The sequence below is a fragment of the Dipteris shenzhenensis genome, chromosome 16 (assembly GCF_047967505.1).
Source record: "Dipteris shenzhenensis isolate YYH24624 ecotype China chromosome 16, Dip_SZ_1.0, whole genome shotgun sequence".
Classification (NCBI taxonomy): Eukaryota; Viridiplantae; Streptophyta; class Polypodiopsida; order Gleicheniales; family Dipteridaceae; genus Dipteris; species Dipteris shenzhenensis.
The window spans coordinates 41,817,867-41,841,076 of NC_141611.1; the positions used below are offsets into that span (position 1 = coordinate 41,817,867).

The 23,210-nt window shown below is 44.2% G+C and overlaps 1 pseudogene; it reads left to right on the forward strand.

Annotated features, from left to right (window-relative positions):
• On the forward strand, positions 1–22,473 carry LOC147892969 (peroxisome biogenesis protein 2-like; annotated as a pseudogene).
• The last annotated feature ends 737 nt before the right edge of the window (positions 22,474–23,210 follow it).

Sequence of the window (23,210 nt, forward strand, 5' to 3'; positions counted from 1 at the left end):
ATGGTTCTAGAGATGACAGGGAGGTTGAAGAATCAAGATGCGCACCCGAAGTACCAGGGATCACTTGGGTTTGGCATATCTGCGAAAGAAGAAAGAGAGGAGGGGTGCGAAAGCAGAAAGAGAGATGGAAGTGATGGGCGAAGAACGGAGAAATATGGATCAACGTCTCTGAATTTGCTTTCACGAAGCGTACCTCCAGCTAGGTTTCCATTGCATGGGCAATTGCTAAGCGAACATGATCGTCCATCACAGCACTCAGAAGTTATACTTGAACACACATTCAGAATGGATGTATGGATAGATGTTGGAGTTTTGAGAAGCTGTAAGCCAAGCCTAAAGCTCAGTGGTAATCTCACAAGCCACAGATAGAGAGAGAGACTAGCCTTGAATCGACCTTCATTTGATTTTCCCCTAACTCTTCTCTTTATCGTATTTGGCCAATTGAGTTTGATTTCTCTTTCCCACATATGTGATTCATGTTTGCTCCAAATAAATAGGTGGGTAGCAAATCTTTCCTATGTAAATTAGGTGTTGGGACCATCCTTTTTAATTCTAAAAATGTCAAATCTTTCCTATGTAAATTAGGTGTTGAGACCATCCTTTTTGATCTGAAAGGACAAGTGAATAGAGCTTGTCAGATGATAACCCTGCAAATATGTTGATGAAGAGTCTACCTAGTTAGCGATTTGAGTATTGTCATGTATTTGCATTGGATAGTATGTCCACTGGTTGTTCTCCCTTAAAGGCACATTGGCCTTTAAGTGGGAGGTTGTGGGGGTTAAAGGCCACTATACCTTAACTCCAGTTTTGTACAATACTCAAATACACATATATATATGGATGACATAGAAGATTAGGATGTTTTGCATCCACCAAACTCTCTCTTCTGGCTCTCCCTCTCTCACCTTCTTTCGTTCCACTTTTGTTGTTGAGATCTCTCAGTTGTGACTATGTCTGGGCCAGTTCCTCTACTCTCATTCCGGCGGTACCCTCCCGGACCTGTTCGTGTGTCAAACTTTCTACCCTGCCACCTATAAGACAGTGCAGAGGGGTTTGCCCTTGTTCTTGTGTAATGTCTATGATTTTTTGGCCCTGCCTAGCTTCTCAACAGCTTCATCCTCCTTTGCAATTCTCTTCTTCCTACTACTGCTTGACTTCTCCCTACAACTGCTAATGGAGTTCCTCATGCTCTCGTTTTCTTTTTGGCCTCGGTCTCTGCTTCTGCTTATCTACTTCTTTGTTCCTCCTCAATCTTTTTGGGTGAGGGCTTTGTGGGGGTGGTCCGTGGAGTAGGAGATGATAGCAATGTGTTGTCTTTCGTGGCACCATCGTAACCTTCTGAGATCGTATCATCTAACAAAAGGACATGGGGTGCTGATTTTTTCCTTAGAGTGCATGCAGACATTGATGATATCTGTAAAGAAATGATCCACCTAGTTGGTTTTCTCAAATGCATACAAGCGCACAAGAAGATTTGGCTGAATGACACTGTGATGCTTAGTTGTATTTGGGCCAGGATGTGATCACACGCATAGCCTTGGAGGTGGCTTCATTTCAAATCAAGCTAATGACACTCTGATGCTCAGTGTATTGTATTTGGGCCAGGAGTGTGATCACACACGTAGCCTTGGAGGTGGCTTCATTTCAGATCAAGCTAATTGAGGATCTCACCTGTATGGATCTTTGTATTGTAGTCCATGAGTCCATGTAGCAATTGATCCATTCGTCAGAGTGTTGTATAAGGCTCGGGGATGCTAGGGGGCCCAAAGGCCATGCTGGCTATTTCGACCATGAAGTGATAAAAGTGGTACTCTCCATCTGCAAGTAGCCACCCTGCTGTCTGGAAAGCATTCTTGAAGCGATCCATGAAGTCTACCACCTGTCACAATTTCAAGTGGCATGGAAACATGATGTTGGCCACTAATTGTAGGCCCATGGCTTGGATAAAAGAAACCATTTTGGGGTCATGCTTGGTAGCTAGCTACATTATGGTAGTAGAGGCGGAAGTCCTTTATATTACATTTGGACTGCGAATGAATTCCCACCCCCTGTATCTACTCCAACCATTCAGATCCAAGGGGGGGGGGAGAAACGCGTTATCTGCAGGTTGTGCTCGAAATAGTTCTGCACGTCTTCAGTGTCCGTAATTATGTGCTACTTTTGTGGTTGAGTGGTGGACTATTGAGTTGAGGGCTCGACTCATGGGAAGTCTACATTTCAACTTTCGATCGCTCCATTTGGGATGGGAGGGGTATGGAAAGAGTGTGGGAACTAGAAGGAGTGGTAGAGGGTGGGAAGGCAAAAGAGGCTCTATTGCTAGGGAGCAATTCTTCGATGGAAAAGAGGTCTTCTGCACTACTAGAGCATGATGAAGTTGACATAAGGGGGGACGCAAGTGGAAGCGAGTTCTAGAAGCAAAGGGAAGCTATGAAAATTTGTTAGAAGTTTTGGTAGAGTTTTGGTACGGTGCAAAGTGGGGAGCTGTAAAATGAGGCTTCCTCCTTATATAGTGATCTCGGTAATGGAGTGGGTCAATGTTAGCATTAATGCAATGACTGCCATTATTAGCACAACGGGACATGTTATTAACACGTGGGATGGCGGTAGCATTAAAGCAGAGTCGTTGTGTTAGCCTTAAAGCAACGACTAGCGTTATATAGCAGTAACAGGTCAGTGTTATTAGCGTAGCGGGTCTAGATTCACTGCATTAGGCTTATCTCAATGACTACAACATTAGTAGTCACCACATTAGTAGTCGTTGCGTTAGCCTTAAAGCAACAGTCTAATTTTTCATAACCTATTCTTGAATTTGACTGACATGCTGACCTTCCTAGACTTTACCCATGTGCTTGTGAGTGCATGTGGAGTTGTGCTAACACTTCGATAGTGGTGTGTGGACAAAACAATTGTGTTGACTCAGATTGTGCCCTTGTGGCCTAGGGACCCTAGAGATGGGACTTGTGTGAACTTGATGACTCTATTCACGTAATGGACTTGTGCTAAACTAATCTCATTAGTGCATACCACAAGTTAGTATAAGGGTGCTATTTGCACCTAAGGGCAATAGACTAGACGTGAGGACTCCCTATGTTCACCTATGTCGTGAATTGCCTAGACCCAAGATATGATAAATGAAATCACATTTGCTGGAACTTGGTGTACTTGGCCTCTTTCCAAGCTGCATATTTTCTGAGTGCCCATGTGAAGAGGATGGAGAGTTGTGCCTTGGAATTATGAACAAATGGCATCATTAGCTCATTGGTGTTGAACTACGTAGGTCGGGCACTAGCATCTATTGGGAGCAATATAGCCTAAAGGTCCACATAAACTTGAGGTACCACTCAAGTCTTTGTGGCACTTATGGGGATGTCCAACACTTAATGGGTGTCCACAGAAGGAGACCTTGTGTTATTGTATAGCATAAGGAATAGGAAATGTAAGTTGAAATATCATGATATGGGTCCATACAGAGTTATGGAAGTCACACCATAAGGATCATGGCCAATTGTGACCCTTGACGGACTTGAGATGGATGGTTATATCAATGGTATTAAGCTCAAATGCTATTATAGTCCCCTAATGCTTCAAATGCTACAAGCCATCCATTGAGAGAAGCTGAAAAAAGAAGTCACTCACATGACGCGGCAAGTGATAGAGGAAGCTAGAGCCCAGTAGGCCAAGGCAAAACACTTAGGGCTCGTAATGATTTGCAAGGCATCCATGGAAGGGTTAAACCCTGTGGAAGATCTAACCATTGCACCGACCAGGGTACAAGTGGTCTTTCAACTATGCAGGGAGACTATTTGCTCTGCGGAAGCCTTTGTGGATCCCGAAGCAAGTCATAACTAGATATCCTACGAAGTATCCACCCAACTCTTGACATCTATGGTACTACTTGAACCTACTCCTATCATGGTATGCGCATCACTTGCCATAGGTTGTGTGGAATTGCCAATATTAGTAAATAACCATTGCATAGCTAGCCAATGTTATGTGATGCCTACAGGTGCCATGGATGGACAGGTGATCCTCGAAAGAACCTGGTGTTAGATAGTTAACTACCAAATCGATTGGTAGGAATGCACCACAACATTAACAAATGATGATTGCACCTAAGTCATTTCAATTGGTTCAGGAGCCTCAGACCTAGTGCTTTCCATGATCCATAAGTTCATCGATGCACCCAATCTAGTCCACAAGAACTCCCCAAGTCTCATAAGCACAAGAACCTATTGCTAGCTCTCCAAGGCAAGATATCACCAAGGCAAGGTCATAGGCAACTCCCTTCTATTTGCAAATTCTTATGTTGCAAGGGAAGACACCATTGCCAAATGCAATAGTGCCACAAGAACCTGCTCCTAGAAAGGGATTAGCCACACAAGAACGTGTTGCATCAAAGGCAAAATGCAAAGCTCGATGGGTCCCTAAGTGTAGCCTATTGAATACAACTTCTACTTCCAACTCGACATCAACAAGCACGGTAGTCACACAAGAAACTGCTCCTAATCCACACATTAACATATCATCGCTATTACATAAGAGTTACTAGCTTCAGCCATGCGACTCTTGTGTACAGTTACAGTGAAATGAAATTCTAGAAGGATAAGCATCCACCGTGTGATGCATCTCGTCATGCATGGTTTATTAACCAAATAGAGGAGGGCCTAGTGGTCTACAAAGAAGACAAACTTGTTTGCCAAAAAGTAGTGCCTAAACTTCTTTGTAGCATAAACCATTGCGAGTCCTTCCCTCTCAGTCAATGTATAGTTAAGTTAGTGGCTTGTAAAATATATCAGAGAATCTGGATTATACTTGCCTGGTTGCACCAACACACACCCTAGTGGGAGCTTAGAGGCATCAATATGGACATAGAATATCAAATCCTAGTTTGGTGCTCACAAGATTGAGGCTGAAGCCAGAATGAGTTTGAGAGTTTCATAGGAGGTTTGGCACTTCTCTGTCCAATGGAAAATTATCAACAATTTATCTTGGCATAATTAGAGATAAATCTATGATAACAGCCCATATGCCCAATAAATTTTTGTACACCCCTTTTCATTAGTGGGGGCGGTAGCTCCAAGATGAGTTTGATTTTATTATAGTCTGTAGAGATTTTATTTTTAGACACATGTACAAGTCCCTCAGATATTCTTTAAAAGCCATGATCATTAGTCTTTGGAATGTTACGGAAGCATTGGTGAGCCCGAAGAGCATCGCCTTGCAGTAGCAGCAAAACTCCCCATTTCATGGAAAATGCAATTTTATGTTGATCCTCTAGTGATATAGATACTTGAGTATATCCAGAGATTCCGTCTGGGAAGCTATAAGCCTCCTTTTCGATGACTCTTTCCAGCACATGCTCCATGAAGGGCAACGGCAGGTAGTGATCCTTTTGAGTCATGGCATTTATCTTTCCTGAATGTTACTGCTCTTTTTCAGAACAATTATGATTGGGGAAATCCAGTCCGTATGGTCAATCTTGTAGATGAATCCTACATCAATTAACTTATGTATCTCCTCTCACAATCATCGAATATTTTAAATTCATCGGGTAGGGTCTGCTCCTCACCAATCTAATATCCTCCATCATAGGGATGGTATATTGTACGACCTTGGGTGGTGTCATGCCCTTCATATAAGTGTACTTCCATGTGAAGAAATCTTGATACTCATGCAGAAGGACAATTAGAGCCTCTTCTTGCTTAGGGGTAGGGTCTCTGCCTCACCAATCTAATATCCTCCATCATAGGGATGGTCATAGGGATGGTATACTCGGTAGTTGAGGCCAAAAGTTTTTATCTTAATATCCCTCAAAACCCCTATCGGTTGGGCAATTGCGGCATCGGCTAGCTTGACAACAAGATTTGTGCTTTCAATTTCAGGTCTTCTCCACTTGGCCTAGCACTATTTGGTGACAATGTTAACACCCACCCCTCCATCCAAGATTGTTGTCACAGTCTTGTTTTGTTAGGTGATTGGGAGCACATAATTCATATCGTCACTTTTGAAATACTGGCCTAGTTTATGGACCGGTATCTTAAGCAGATTTGGATTTTCCATGGGGGCTTTGACTAGCACAGTGGCCACTTTTGCATTCTATCCATTCATGTAGCAAGAGATCTCTCCAAAGGATGGGGTGCCCTCTTAATAAGGCAACTATAGGCATTTTTACCTTTGTGGACAAGAATACGGCAACCCTTGCCACATCTTGAGGTTGGTTGATTGGCTCTTAGCCTTCTAATTGCGGCTCTTCGAACCCATAAAGGACACATGGTCCTCCTTAGCTACCTGGTACCAAGTGGGATCCTCTTCAAACGTTTTGTGCCCTAGGACCGATCATCCCACTAATGTGCTACCTAAAACTTCCTCCTCCACATTTTCTAAGGTGGGTGAAGTTTTGGGCGCTCTTTTTAGGGCTTGGTAATTAGGAGGTATAGTATCCATGCCCTAGTGGTCCCAAGCCTTTGATCAAATTTCTCCAAACACTCATGGACCAGCTATTGTGCCTCTGCAAGGCATTGCTTCTCAATGGCAGGGTCAGGGTATTCGTTATGACTGATTGGACTTAAGTCCCGCTTGTGTGGCTGTACCTTTCTTGCATTACCCTTTTCCTCAGGCCAAGGGTTGGTAGGATCTAGTACTGATCGGGCGAGTCCTAAAGATGTGGAGGTAGATATGGTGGCAATATCCCATGCCCTTCCTACTTTAATTGCACCCGTGCGGCCCTTGTCTTTGGACTAAGATGTGGCCACTTTATCATTCTTGGCTTGCTTCTGGAGTTCCTTACTCATAGCCCTAGCCTGGCCCTCATAATCACATTCAATGATAGAGGACACTTGGCCTCTCTCAATACTCAGTAAAATTAATGACGGTCATAGGATCAACGGGTTCTAGGTGTCCTTCTCATGGGACAATCCTTGTACAGATGATCCACCCTACACCTAAACATAATGGAGCATTTATGTTCCAGGCAGGGTTGATAGGGACGCAGGTTTGATAGGGACAGTCCTAAAGGAAGTGAGGTCCTTGGCACTTATAACAAGCTATCAGCTAGTTGGTTATTGCCTTGTATGGACACTCGCTTGCTTGGTGTGGGCCTTAACTAAACATAGTATCTAGTTGACTAGTACACAAAACTCTATACAGTGAGGAATTGGGTGCCCGAACGGCATAGACAAGATCTTCCCACTCCCTAGGACACCAACTCAATATGTATTATGTTACTACCCTTGTCCAAAATCCAAGGTATGGGGGGACAAGGTCCATATACAATATGCATGGATTTCCTTTAAAATTTTCAAATATGCAAGGGAAAATATAAAAATCTCATGTCCCCCTCCCACAAAATATGAATTATATACCTTGAAAAATATGCAAGATTTTAAGGTTTATACATATTCTTCATAATATATGAGGCCCAAAGGGGGGGGGGGGGGCTTCTTTTAGATGGGGGGGGTAAAACAAAAAATACACTAAAATACGAAAACCCATCTCCTTTCAAATGAATGTAACTTTTTCATGTGTTACCTACGTATTTGAAGCTCTTTTGGTGTAGAACACAACCATGCTAATTTGACTAATTTCGACTCATGGAATATTGTTAAATTCATGTCATACTCAAGATTTTGATGGGCATTCTTACTAAAGGGAGTTGGCGCCCCAAGTCCCACTCACTAGATGGCTCCTCAATAATCACCTAATTCATAGGTGTAATCCGAAGTGACGGAGGTTGAGGGCCTAGGATGGGTGGCGGCAATGGGGGGTTTTGAGCCCTCTATGGCCCTTCATTGGCCAAGGGCTAGTTGGCCCTGATTGTACTGGTTTGATGGTGCGGGCAGAGTCAGTGTCTATCGTTGTTGATACATTGGTTGGGGAATAGAATTGGGGTACCAACATTGCGATATCTCATGATTTCCCCATCTTGCATAGTGGGCATAGCAATGTGCCTTGCCTAGCCCTAAGGCAGGGGTGTTTGCTCATGTAGAGACCACACCAAGGGAACATATGAGGATTTCTTGGGCCTTCTCTTAACAATCCACCCTTAAGTTGTTGGGCCACTCTATTTAGAATATCAGTGGCTATTTCATCAATATTCATGCCCTTAGGAATTGGAGTTTCCTCCTTAGCCTCACATGTACTAATAGTCTTACCCATGTGGGACACCTCAGATGAAGCTACTTGGAGCTTTTTATGATGGGCCTTATCCTTCATGTTGTCATCCAAGAGTACAACAGTCTTGCTGCATAGCTCAAACGATATGGGGTTTAGGGTAATGGGATGGTCATGAAGCTTAGCATCCCTTAAGCTGATGAGGAAGTGTGGCAATAAGCATTCATCCTCTCAGAGGCTTGCACTGGGAATTCAAGTGTTTAATCCTTGCACTATATTCCCATAGGGCTCCATATGGGACCATTGAATGCTTGCCTAAGCGTTTCCCGATTGAATTTCTCTTTCGCACCTAGAGCCCTATCCTATTAGGCTAGGAATAGCTAACACAATACCTACACAGCCTACAACCTTTTACAATCCACCCAAAAGGCCACCCAATCATGGCATCATGCGAGCCCCACAAGTACCTCTACCTCAACCACAGACTGTACTTTCAGATGAGGCTATGAGGATCCGAGTGCAAGCACCGGGCTGTGTGCTTTTGTGGGGAGAGATATATTGGTGCTTTAAGGAGCCGTCCATTACCAAATTCCTAGGAGCAGGAGACTCGGTGTCCCATGTCGAAAGGTTCGAGCAAATCTACAAGACCTTTGGCGACATTGGTAACTTAGATAAGGTGAATGCTTTCACGTTGAGCCTTGATGGTAAGGCAGGCCAATGGTACCTAGAGCCAGCATATGTGGCAAACTTGGTCATACTAGCCGCACTAGTGTGGCCCTTGGCAAAGGCATATCACATTAGGTGCTGGCCTATAGGGTGCAGCCGTGGAAAAGGAGTGTCTTCTGGGACTCCTACCCAAGTCCAATAGTACAGATTGGGACGAGGGGCCATCGTGTGTGGAAAAGTATTCTCCCCAAAGTCCATCTATTCATTTCCTTGCCCTTCTCGACTCGGTGGCAAGAAATTGGGTACCTAGCGCTCAGAGGTTTTAGTAAAGGATGGCTCATCTTCATAAAATTGAACATGTGGCTACATAGGATCTATGATCGAGATGGGAATTGGGTTACTTTGAGTACTTCTTGATGTAGATGTTGGAGGAGGGTCCTCGCAATTTGGTTTGCTTGGCAAAAGGATCGACCAAATCAAGGTCAGCCAGGCTGAACCACCTTATGAATTTAGAGAATGATTCCCTCAATCACGAGGCTATGGTTGGAGGTGTGGGGGATTGGGGCCTAATCAAACTGGAGTTAGGAGCCATGCCCCAGGATTTGGTTTTTCCCCCATCTCGACATTGAAGCTCATCGCATCCCTCGAGCTCGAGGACTTCGTGTGTATGAGATCGTGCACTAAATATGAGCTTAGGGTTGAGATCCTAGATGGAACTGATAATCCATTGATGGGCTAATTAGAACGTTAATTGAGGCACCGTGTTCCAACTTTGTGTCAATCCTATCACTCTGTTAGACCTGAGGTGCATGTGCTCCATTCTGAATTAGTCGCTGAGTCTCCCAGGACTTCAAGGAGCAGTCACTGTATTAGCCTTAAAACAAAGACTTCTTAAGTCACTACGTTATTAGGTTGATGCATTGCATTATAACGTAGCAACTCCTTAACGCGATGGTTTTTTATAACGACTCTTAGTGCAACGACTTCAATAATGCAGCGAGTGATTATCAGCAATGACTTTTTAAGTGGTAGGTTTGTAAAACGGAATGGTTGAATATAGCAGTGACTCCTTATCACAGCGCCTTCGGAGTCGCTATGTCAGCCTTAACGTAGCGGGTTGACTTTTGATGTGACAGTTATGAGTTCATTTAACACCATGTATCAGTTAGGTCAGGAAGTTGACCAACTATCAAATAGCACGGGCAATCATTGTATTATAATGCAATGACTATTGCAGTTGCTACATTAAACTCGCTAACCTTAATGTAGCGACATGCATTTTGGCTATGTCACCGACTGATTTTTGGTGCTCGTAAATTTGTGAGTTTTTGTGCAAGGTTTGTGAGCATTGGGGGGTGCTATCCTATCTAATCTACCTACTCACATAAAAAAGGGAGTGGTTGGGAACTCACTCACACCTCTTCCAAATCTGATTTAAACTCCATTTCTTAGTGTTTTTAGTAAGATTTGACAATGCACACACCTTGGCAATCACTCAAACTAACTACTTCTGTGATTTGACGACAAACCATACTCCAAAACAAGCTCAAATGCATTAAAATCACCCCGTGAATAGAAATGATAGTTTTTGTTTTCTCTACTCCAATAACACTCTTTTCCCCTTTAACCAATCCTATTCTCCACTAACAACACTCCTGGGTAAGCTATAAAGCATTGTGCGATGGATAGAAAGCTTATGCATTGCAAAGGCTTACCTCAAAATCCCCAGCAGTGATATAAAAAATGTATAGTTTAGCGGTGACTCCGTGTGTCGTAGGGATCTAGGAGGAATGCCAACGAAGACTCCACTCCCGAGCAACTCCTTGTGAGAGCTTAGCACAAGCGTGAGCCAAACACTTGCGTCACACAAGTATCTACCGGATTGTGTCAATGTGATTCCATGAAGGAGGGGAAGGGAAGAGGAGAGGGATGGGAAGAGAGTAGAAAGGAAGGGCAAGGTGAAGGGGGAGGAATGGCAATCACAAGGCAACAACTCACAAGAAGATAGAGAGAATGAGAGAGCTTGTATTCCAAAAGTTGTACGTACACAATGAAGACCAAAAAACTTTTGGCATTCTACCTTTTCAAGGGAAGGCTAACCCTGTACTCTCTTTCTGGTCTCTTGCTTTCTTTTTACAAGCACTTGGGTTCATACGGCTCCAAAGTGGATATCATATAGCCTACCTCACATCCTCTCCTACTTCTTCGCTTTATCTTTACAACTACCTGGCGCTTGCATCAACTGTTAAGTGCGGCGGTTAACACAAGTCTATAAAGAAGTATAAACAAGAGGAAGGAAGAAACCCCTTAAGCAGCCTGCTAAAGCTATGTTTATTTGTCTAAGGGCAATAGAGACTAGGATAATAGAGCAGAAAAACTCCGACACTCCTCATCAGAGCATGCACATTTAGGACGCTAACCTTGGAGTCACCCACTCATACACCCATCCACATTGTCCTGCTTGGAATCATGCGTAGTCCTGATAGTGACTCATGTGTCGTGGGGATGTTACCGATACGCCGGTGAGCTCTTTTATGAATGCATGAGGGCCTACTCACACAAAGGCCTTTGTTTGTAAGCTGTCAGCCCGTACTTGGAAACTGGTTTTTGGGCTACTCCCTAGTGTAAAGTAGGAGCCCATGCGGCAATTAGGTTAGCAAGCACTTGCATCAGGTGATGTTGACAACTAAAGGACTTCACGTGCCCCAAAAACTACTTATTGAAGACCGTGTGTGCACGGATCCTAATTTTTTGTTTCTACCTGGTTCGTAAACCACACCCTTTGCTTCAAGAGGTCTTTATCGCCATTAAACCTTGTTTTTCTATGAACACTCAGTGCGGTTACACACCACCGAGTGCCCGCCCAAGCAAGAAAAGGCATGGGCAATGCGGATGAAATAAGAATAAGAAGACTTTCATTTATTGCAAGCATGTCAAATTGCCTACGTGGTTTAGGCTGGGTGACTTATGATTGGATGGCGCGAGTTCGAATTTTGCTGTTAGAGGTTGGGTGGGTGATGAGTGGAGGGTAGTGGCTGCCCATGAGGATGGGTGCACTCACAATGTTTACACACTTGCCCACCCGTGGGCATGCCTAAGGGTGTTTACAAACTTGCCCGCCTGTGGGCACGCCCAAGGCTCATGGACAGGCAAGATTGCCCGCCCATTGCCCACCCACGGTTAGATGCCTTTATTGCATCTCGGGTGCCCATAGTGAGTAAACACCCTCATTAGAAAGCCCAATCATCATCATTGAGCTCCAGTAAAGGCAAGTTATCACGTAGTGCCCTCCTTTTTGTGCGGCAGCGCGGCAAATCACGCCTCTCCACGTGGAAAACACTTAAGGGGACACTCCTTCCGAATGCCAGCATCCTATAGTGCAAGGACGAATTATTCTTATGTGTTTTTCTGAGCTCTCCAAGTTCTCCTGTTTTCCCCGAGTGGTTTCCCTAATCCGGCTTTCGTGTTCTTTTTCGTTGTCCTTCTGAGGTGATCTTCTCCCGAGGTAAGTGCTTGTTTTGTGGAAGCCATTTTTGCCGCATGATTGTCGGTTGTTTATGGTCTTCATCATTCATTATGGATTAGCTGAGTTCTTGTGCGTGTTTCTTTTCTTTTTCTTCTTTTGTTTGGTTGCAGATCTTCTTCTGTTGATTTCTCATGCTTGAGGATTCATAAGAATCGCAGATATTTTTTTGGTCATGACAGATATTACATTAGAGCTGTCCGCAGCTTCAATCTTAGACGATAGAGACTAGAGTAGCCACATGAGCGTCAGATGCTTTCAAGGAGATAATCTATCTCTGTTTTTTTGGTGCTCTCAGCTCATCGCAAAGTCACAGTATGTTTTCTGTGCAGGCACAGTCCCGATTTCATGTCTTTTTCTCCCTGTCTGCAAGATTTGCCTTATCAAGAACGGGGTGGTCTTGGTCTTCGGTGTGAAGCTATTTTGTTTGCTTCTGGATCCTCTTTTGGGTAGTTCCTTCTTTCCTTTGTAGCATGTTATAGTTGTCTTGTCTTCTGCTTTCCTCATTTTTATTCAGTTTAGCAAGTACGGTTTCTTACTACTTCTCTTGTGGTTTTCCATGTGTCGTGCTAATGCTTTTGTTACCTTCTTCACATATGTTGTAGTCGCATTGGTGCCTAGCTTTAGTTTATCGTCTCTCGAATGTCTATCGAATTTGGGTTAATTGTCAAGCCAGTTTGTAGCTAGTGTAAGACTTTCTTGTTTTTGATTGCGGATTTTGTAGCACTATTTTAGTTGTGTAAGTGATGTTTGATGCTTGTGGTTGAGCTGCTAAGTTTTTTGTGTGTTGTGAGTTATAGCTCTCAATGGCTTATTCTGTTGGGGTTGTTGTATTTGTGTTGATCATTGTTTGTAAAGACTAGAATTTCTGTTATAAGTTCTTGGGAGGTTTTTTGTGTTTGGTCTCTTTTTTTCAGAGACCATGAATACTCTCAAATGTGCATTTAGCTTGGAATTATGTAATGATGTCAGTTATGTTTTTGTGTGCTTGATGTTTAGCATAAATAGATTTTGGCTTTATCATTGCTAATCAGGAGAAATTTTGTTTCTTAAACTTTCAGTTAGAACTGGGTTGGAAGGTCCTGGACTCACTCGATATCAGAAGCTTGGGTATTGTTTGGCCTTGGTTGGTTGTCGTTATGGATGGGCTTGTCTGCAAATGATTTCGGCCTTTCGACAATGGGGTGACATCGGCCAGGTATAAGCAAAAGAGGTGGTCACTTGAATTCTCGTTGCATGCAACCCGATTAGTTTTTTTGCAGCATATATATGTATGGCTACACATGGAGCTCATGGTCTTTGTTTTTTTGGGGACTTAAGACTCTATAGCTTTAGACAAAATTGTGCCTTTTAAGCTAGCATCTCATGCGATACCTAGAGTGCCATCAGAAATGCAACGAGTTTTTAGAATTAAATCAAGATGGGTCTCCAACATGGTGGTTTCGGTTCCCTAGATTATGCATGAGTTCCATTTGAGGAATTTGAGAGAGATTCATTATGCACCGGTGCATAAATTCGAAGCAAGTACTCATGTGAGGCAAGGGGATCTAAGATAAACAATGTGGGGCCTAATAATCCATCAGATTGAGGCTTACCCCCTTTTTCCCCTTCTAATCCCTCGACTTGCCTTTGTTGGAATCTCCATCAGTTTGAGGCTTACCCTTGGCTTTTCCTTGCAAGACAAGCCTTGTCATTGGATTTGTCAAGCTTCTTCCTGCAAGAGTAGGGGCACTTAATTGGTGCCGACTATTGCCTTGCAATGATGGTTGTCACAAAAATTTTGTAGCTCCTGGGGAGTATGCCAAGCAAAAGACTGGCTACCCGACAGGAATGCTGAGAACTGATCCCTTACTATTTCTATCTATGTGATGTGGTCCTGTATTTAGCCCCCTTCGTTCATGTTAAAAAGCTATGTCTTGAGACCGAGGACTTTGGCTGCGGTGTTGATCTCATTCATGTCTGTCAGGATGGTCCATGCTTGAAAACATTGTATCCACAGCTAAATATGTGGGAGGACTAAGTCTGCAGTTGTGCCAATGACTATGGCTAGGGAGTCTGGATCATGCAGTACCCAATCTTTTGACTGCAAAAGGATTTACTTTGTGTCATTACTACTGGGCCGCATTTTGGATGTCCTGAAGCCTCAGCTCCACTCCTGTATCTCCAAAATCACCCTCACCACAACCCTATTAGAAAACTAGAGGCAGGCTACTTGCTTAGGGCCAACACTACTCCGCAGCGGAACATGATCACAAGAGACTATTGCATGGAACCCAACTCAAATACATGTGCTTTAGTTGAAATGAAGAGGGCAATCCAGATGTGAAAGAGTGCTCAAAAGTAGAGCAAAAGCAGATATGTGTGCACGCACGCGCACACAGTACTTACTATTGGAAACAAACTGAATAACATTGTTTGCTGCCACATTCTCAATGGCCTTCATCCAAAGCTAGCCAACCTCTCGGCTAACCTTTGAATTGTCAATAGCTTTAATGCAAAAGCTAGCTCCTTTAGAGTATGCAACGATGCCCTAAATAGAGCGGCTCCTGCAGGATCTCTACAAGACCAAGGACACAGGGAGGATTATCATGCTTCAGAGCCAACTATTCAACCTATACATTGACGAAACTTTCTAGTGAAGGTAAAGATTCAGAGAGATCAACTCGGACCGATGGGTCGCAAAGTGGATAGTAACCAATTAGCCATGCTCTTGGTCAATAAGCTTCCCAAGAAATACCCAAGGGTTGGTGACTCTCTACTTGGAAAACAACGGAGGCCACACACATTTGAGGAGCTAGGTCCATTGTTCCTTCAAGAAGATTATGTACATCAGTAGGTCCCTACAATAGGCTTTTTGTTGTATGCGATGACCCACATTGTGAGCACTAGTTCGAGGACGAGTCAGGCATAAGCTATGTGCGTGTCTCCAACCCTTAGGTTAAAGTCTTGTTTACCCACTGGAGAACTAGCTAGATTAGCTAGAAGTCAGCCTAGATTAGTTTAGGGTTAGTTTAGATCAAGTAGCCGCCTTAGGGCTGCCATTTCAAGGCCTTCCATGTAGCGGGAGATAGACTATCCTCACTTTCTTTCTTGCTCAATACTAACTTCAATTGCAAGATGATGCACTCAATACACAAAGAGATGTTGTGGATTTGAGCGAGAGAATCAGAGGGAGAGAATGTAGTGGACCTCCAAAGAGGAAATAGGTACAACTGGATAATGAATGCCCAAAGGGCTGAATACAACTATATGAAGGGACTGAAACCCTCACTGCAAAACTGGAAAGACTAGACTACCTAGAGGAGGTGGATCCCTGAAGAGGTTGAGGCTACCCTATTGGTTTGCTGTGGGGAGGCCTTGTTGCTGCTATTCCGAGGGCTGAGGTGCCCAACTGTGGATGAAGAATGAGGGCCAAAGGCTGCCCTTTTATAGGCTGCTAGGTTAGCTTGGCCGACCAAGTCAACACCGACCGTTGACCCTGGTCGGTTGGTCATTGCAATTGTTGACCAGGTCAGTCAAAAAGTCAATGTTGACACAAAAAGTCACCTCGATGTTTTTTACATGCGATGACGTGGTGTTGACTGTCTGTTGACTGTGTGCTGATTGCTGACCTCGCAAGGCTGCCTGCATGGCTGTACGTGATGCCTGCGTGGCAGTTAACTTGGTTGCTTGCATTGGCAGCAGCTAGCATGGCCACGGGCTTGTGGATGCCCGTGACATCCCCTTCTGCTGAAACTCGAACTAGGGTATGAAAGGGGCCTCCCATCGTGCTGACGTAGGTGATTGTCTGTGGTATACCTAGATGATTAATCCTGATTTGAATGCCTGGTTCATGAATCCGAAGGTGATCTCTTGGTTCGATGCCTGATTTGTAGGAATTGAATTCCTACGTCTGGTGCTAACTTCTGGTAAGGATATTGAATGTGGGTTAATGATACAGGATGATGCTCCATGTGTTTTTCCTCGGTGCATATAGGTGATAGGGATGGAGGACTAGGTTTGAGAGAGGCATCCTGGTCTTGTTGTAACCCGTTGCTTGCTGTAATACTGTATCCTATAATCTATTGTATGACTGCGTCTTGATGGCGCCTGTCTTGAACCCCTTGAATGACCGATATCAAAGGTCAAGGTGGAACACCCTTATTCCAATAGATGAACCCATGGCCTGGGATTTTGACATCCAAGCCTTGGTGCTGGTAATCTGGTCGACTTCAAACTGGTGCCACCATTGTGCTCCTAGGATGTCACATGCACCCTTGCACTTGGGTGCAATGTGACACATTGGCTACATCGACAAGTGCATAACAATTCCCTAATAGGAGATTTTGTCGTGTGCTGTGATCCCTTTGTGAGCCCTTGTCCAGGGACAGTCAGGCACAAGCTACGTAAGTCAGTCTCTAAGCCTTAGATCAAGTCAGAAAGTCATTCTTGCTCACTGGTACCCACTGGAGAACAGTATGATAGTGTTTCCATCTTAGGGTTTAGTTAGGTCTAGGTCATAGCGTAGGTTAGGAGCCCGAGAGGGACCCCCAAAGGCTGACCAGGATGCCCAGAGCAAGCAGGGAAGGCAGCCTGCAAAGGCTGCCCAAAAAGTCCCCTGGCAAATGAGCCAGGGTTTTTTTTTAATAGGCTGAACTGAGCCAAGCAGGCTGCAAAACAGCCGACTCAGTTGGCTATTTGCAGCAGGCTGGTTGGCCCAGCCAGCCCTATAAAAGGGCCCCTTCCAGCCCTCTTTTGCTCATTGAGTTCTCCCCCCTTCAGCCTCCTACAGCTCCACTTCAGCCCCCGTCTGAACAGCCTGACACTCTCCAGCAGTGGGCCTTTGACCAGCCTCAGCTCTTGGCCTCAGTTCGGCCCTCCTGGAAGGTGTTCACGCACCGCATCAGACGGGGAGTTGGGACAGCAAACGGAGTAACTTTTGGGGTCTCTTTCAGCAGCTTTTTTCAGTTATCCTTTACAGTTTGCACAGCTCACTTCTCAGCTCTATATTTTCAGTCATTTCTCAGCTCTCTTTAGGATCTACCACTCCTAGCTTTCACTCTCACTCATGCAGTAATCCTGCATTCTGGTGGACAGCACAAGCCTCTCCCTTGCCTTGCAGAAGTGTCCTACATTGTCAATGTGGACAGCATTAAGGTCTCGGTTTCGGTCAACGTTGCCTCTCGGGTCTTTGGGTTTGCTATATGTGCGCACAGTGAGCTCTTCAGAAGCGTGTTTCCGTGCTTTCTCGAAGAGTGTTATTTGTATTTCTGAGTTCCCGAAGTATAAAGAAAATTCTCCCCTGATTGGGGAGGGGGGTCCTTAGTGGGTACAGGGACTCAATCGGTTGTCAATTCAATTCCCTCTCTACTCTTATCTCCTTTCTCTCTTTATGGTGCATAACGCTAATTCCTCGCTAAAGCTTTAAAGGTCTTGCTGTGATTACACGATTAGATTACCGTTGCATGTTACACCCTTCTGCCCGAGCTCAAAATCCTGAGCAAGCTCGTGTGCACACTCATAACCCGTGGCATGAAACTTCTGACATACCACTGGATGTCTGTACACAGCCCATGGAGAAATTTGCTCAGCTTTTGATTGTCCTCCGGCTGTAGTTGTAAAAACACTTGAGTAAATTTGTTGGCAAAATGATTCACTGTCTTGTTTTCTCCCTTGCGTAGCTCGTAGAACTGACTCTTGAACCTGTCCAGGTATTGCAGTGGGAAGAACCATGATCGAAGATCTTTCACGAATTCCGTCGAGCTGTAGAAAGTTGTCTCCTCGTCTGCAACATAGTGGTCCTCTTACCACTTGAGCCACCGGGTGACCACCACCTCTGTGAGGTGCATGGATGCTAGGATGCACCGCTCGTTGTCCTTCGTAGGCATCACTGGAAAACAAATTTTGAATTGATTGAGCCACGAAGTCAACACTAAGGGTTCTTGCTTACCATGGTACCGTGTGAAGTTGAGTTTCCCCGGAAAGGAAGGCTTGGCTTGAGGTGGAATTTTCTTTGTTTCTCCCTCTGTCGGTCGGAGTAAAGAAATGAGAAGCTACCGGTCCCATTCTTCCTTCTCTTCTCGAGCGGTACGTTCTCGGTGCTCCTTGGCCTCATGAGCCTCGCAGTTTCGGAGTTTCTAGGCTTCCCGAGTCTCTCAATCGTGTTCATGTTTTTCTTTTCCTGATCGCGTGCCTCTGGAGTGTCTTTTACGCTCTCTGGCGGGGTGCTCATGATCTTCCTGCATCTCCTGAAGCTGGGCCATGCGGGTGAAGAGAGCCTCAGACTGTTGTTGGTGCATCTGCATCATAGCCTATAACATGGCTGTCATGGTAAACATGGAAGTGTCTGCAGGATTCTGTGGTGGGGGGGGTGTGTGTGTGTACGCGCGCGCAAGAGGGCAGCATAGAAGATTCTTGAGGATCATCATGCTGAAGCGGCTTTTTAAGCTGAAAACTTATTGGAGGCAGCTTGTTACTTCTTCAAAGTGGAATGCATGGAATGAACATAATTGTGTGAGGCCCCAGAGACTTAAATCCATTGTTTTGGAATGATGTTGGCCTATTGCTTCAGGTCACAAAGCCTATTCTCATTACATTGAGGCTTCTTGATGGGGATGACCCTTATAATTGGAAGGTGTATGAAGGGTTGGATAAGGATTGAGACAATTCAAGTTTTAATGCTTTGTATGGTTGGAGGAAGGTTGAGGGCACTTACAACCTCTCGGCAGACAGTATGATTCACCTTTGGAGATTGCAGCCTTTGTTTTGGATCGATAATTTCAAGGGCAAGGGCTATTGAGGCGGTGGAAGGATGGGAGATAATATTGAGATCAGCTGTCTCAAATGCAGACGATTGAAGGAAAGTGAGGGAGGAGCTCACATATTACAAGCAAAGAAAAGAGTTGTTTGGCTTGGAGGATGCACAAAATGACAAGTTTAAAATTTCCTCGTTTGTTGGTGGAAAGGACTATGGAGCAGATGCTCTATTGTTACAAGGATTGGCCATTCGCAATACTCAAACAAGGTGCTAGCTCTTTGCCTATTGAATGCCTCTGGAGAATTTCTGAAAACATCGTATCTGAAAGAGGAACATGCTTGTGGTCCAGAAGGCTAATGCTTGTATTCGCTAATGCAAAGTTGTCTATGCTTAAACAAGTTAAGGATAGAGTGCACTCCTAAACCATATACTGGATTTTGACCTGACAAGGATAATGACAATGATGCAGCAGAGGCTGCTCCTAAGCATGAGGATGATGATGAGGTCCAGATGAGTCAAAAGGAGGAGGGGGCTGACACCACTTTGTTAGAAAATGTAGAGGTAGGTTGCTTGCTTAGGGCCAACACTACTGAGCAGCAGAAGATGCACTCTAAGATCACAAGAGATTAATGTGGAACATGACTCAAATAGATATTCTTTACTTAAATGGGCAATCCATAAACACAGCCTACTGGGTTTGTTTTGCTGCATTGTCTATAGGAAACTCTTTCTCTCTGCCACACACCTCTGTGGTGGGCTTTAGTAGCTGCTCAAGGCTGAGCACTCATGCAAAGTTCTGCTCCATTGTTCTATGCTGACAGACGCTTCCTCTTCAGATTAGTTATGCTCTCCTACTGGATGTAATCTGCACCAAGGTTTGCTCTGGATCTGCTGTGTGTCTGCTCCAACATGAACGGTTGCTGACCTCTTTGCTGCCCTGGAATGCAGCTTAAGTGTGTTGTCCTTGGATTGTGAAGTAGATCCCTGGATCTCCTGCTTCTCCTCTCTCAGAATAGTGACTGCAGGTGAGGCTTCAGGAATGACTTTGGCTCCTTGTGTGGGACACTAATTATAGGGGGAAATCCCCTCCAAAATGGCCAACTGGTTGGGCAGACTGTCGACACAGTCTTTGGTCCACAGACAGCTGACCTGCTGCTATCTCCTGGGTCCACCCGTCTGCAGATAGCCGACGTGCTTCTGTCTTCCCATGATAAAAGGATTTCCTTGAAGGCACCTTGATGATGGTTCTTCCATGCCTCCTGTACCTGCTGCTGTTGCCGACCTGTTTGTGCTGCTGTACCCACTGCCCTCCTGATGTACTTGCTGACCAGGTACTGTTGCAGCCTTTATTTACTGCTGCTCACTGTTCTGCCCTTTGCTTGGGCTGTTGGCTGGGCTCTTTCCAGCCCCACAGCCAGCCCATGTGGGCATCCTGTGGTGGCCGTGCCAAATAAACCCTAACAGGGACTTCAGTATAGCCATGTTGCTGCCCACATGGCACCTAACCCCTTCCCCCTGTAGGTTCATCCTCCCAGAAGTATGCTAAGGTGTCAACCCCGTGAGCTCTCCTCATTTGGGGCTCATAGGTTGGGCATTGGCCCTATTTCTCCAACACCCCCTCTCATGACACACTCTGGCCCAACACCAGCTCTATCAAAGAACTGCTCCATCAGCTCCTTTGCAGATGCTCTTAGGAACATGTCGAGGATGTCTTCTCATCTGGCCTGAATCCCGCATATTGTGTGTGCAATCTATTTTTGTATTATTTCTTTTTGTTGACTTCATCTTGATGCTTCCAGTCCATGGCTGAGTCTCTCCAGAGTGCTGACAGAAACTGAGTACAAAGACTTTGTATAAATGGATGCTCAAGTATGCGTGGGTGTGTGGATTTGCATTTGTTAGAGCATATGTTTATACTATGGTCTACACCCACTGTTGGGTGCTGATGATGTCAGTGGGGATGTCATAGTAGCTAGTCCCTGCTATGAGTGATGGGTTTATGGTTTTCAACCTAATGAGTGATTATCACGAGATTGAAACTGCACTATGATGAGTTTGGGCATGTTCCTGGACTCATCTAGGTACATGTCACCTACTTTATACATGCAAATGCTTTTAGACCTGTGAACTCCATAAATATCACAAATGAAAAGCAGGATTTCGTGGGGAAGTGGTCATTGTACAGGGTTCATCAATGTGAAGGCTTCTGAAATTTTAGGAAATGTGATTGTTGCCCTTTTCGTACGTAGTTCACATGCATGCATGATGACAAATAGTGAATTTTTTCTGCTTGTAATCTATGTTCAAATTTACATCTGTGTATGCTTGTTTACTGCAAGCTAGCTACTGAAGGTAGAAATCTTTTCTTGTCAAAAGTTAGAGCTTATATGCCATTTAAGAACATAATGCGTTCCCATCGTTCCAGAAACTTCATTGGGTGGGGATATCTGTCATTACGTGGGGTCTCTCCTAATTTATAGAAAGAATAAAACTCATCGGGGGCACCTACTTGTCTCTAAAAGGTTTACATTTTGAAATCATGGCTGTTTTGTTTGCCGGCTAAGCAGTATGTTTTTTGGCTTGCATAGAACTCCTTGGGACACAAAGCATGGGTATTGCTGCAGCGGGCGGAAACTGTGTTCCAGCTTGCAAGTTTTGTCAACCTGCTTTTTTTCCTTTGAACGGGAAGGTCATATTTTTTTCTTGAATCATTGGATAGTAGATGTCGCCGATCACATTTTGCTATTGTAACTGTTATCTAATGTATCGTTCTTCTTTGTGGTGCAGATATCGAAGCTTGATAGAGCGTTTTCTTGGTGCAAGACTTATATCAAAGGCCGAACATGGATCGATCAGTAAGCTTTGAGTACATGAACCGGCAACTTGTGTGGCATGAATTTTCGTCAATATTTTTTGTGAGATATGCTTTTGACTACTGGAGTGGGATTGTGCAATAATTGAAAATTTTCACAATATAGAAAACAACTTTTATGGCAGTGCTACTTACTAACATATTTAATTTTTATTTGTACCAAAATAACAAAATGCCATTAAATTGCAGGAACTTTTACTGTTAGTTTTACCACTTTTGAACATCACTTCTATTAAAAAGGCTTTACATTTCTGTTTTCAAGTGGAGAAGGGGCAAAGGCAATCACGAAAGAGGATGCTTTTCCTGTTTGCGAGCGATGCCCGATAACTATCACTTACATCGCACTTCTGTGTGAGCATCAATATTGCTACTATTGTTTGAGCACTAGATGTATAGCAAGCTCATCATTTCGATGCATAAAATGCAATGTACAGGTTTTGGCCGTGAAACAACGTCATTTGCAAGTGACCGTTGAAACAAAGAATTAATGGAAGTCAGCCGGGTATTATAAAAAGTAAGCGTGTGAGTCACTTTGTATGAAACGACTCCTTTATGAGTGGAAATGTAAAATGGGTATTCTATTATAAAAGTTGGGTTTTCGTCCAAGTTGCGGCCTGTTGGTATTGCGATAATTCTTTCTATCTTAAATGGTGCGTTGCCCTATGAGCTAGATTTAGATTTAGATGCTCGTTTGGGAGAGACTAAAATGAAATCGTTAGACTTCACAAGCAGTTGTAGCTTGAATGAAGAGATTTGGACTACTTTTTGATTGGCCTTCTCCTTTAGTGCTAGCCTTCGTCATGGCTGAGTTTGCCCTTCACCTCCGGAGTGCCGATAGCGATGACTTTGTATAAATGGATGCTCAAGTATGTGTGGGTGTGTGGATTTGTATGTGTGAGAGCATACTTTTATACTATGGTCTATACCCATTGTTGGGCGTTGATGACGTCAGTGGGGATGTCATAGTAGCGAGTCCCTGCTCTGTGTGATGGAGTTTATGGTTTTCAATCTTACGAGTGACTATCGTGAGATTGAAATTGCACTATGTTGTGTTTTTAGAGGGTGAAGTTGGGAATGTTCCTGGATTCATCTAGGTATATTCTATTATAAAATCTTACTCAAGACTGAGAAGTCATCCACTAGAGTTGGTTTAGTGGTTGCAGGGTACTGGTTTATTTTGTAGATGCTCTAGGTCATTAAAGGGCAATTTGGCTTGTGAAGTATTCATAAACAATTACAAATTTCATAAAATAATAACAGGTGGGAATGAACCTTATGGATTTGGTACCCCACCAAAATCCATG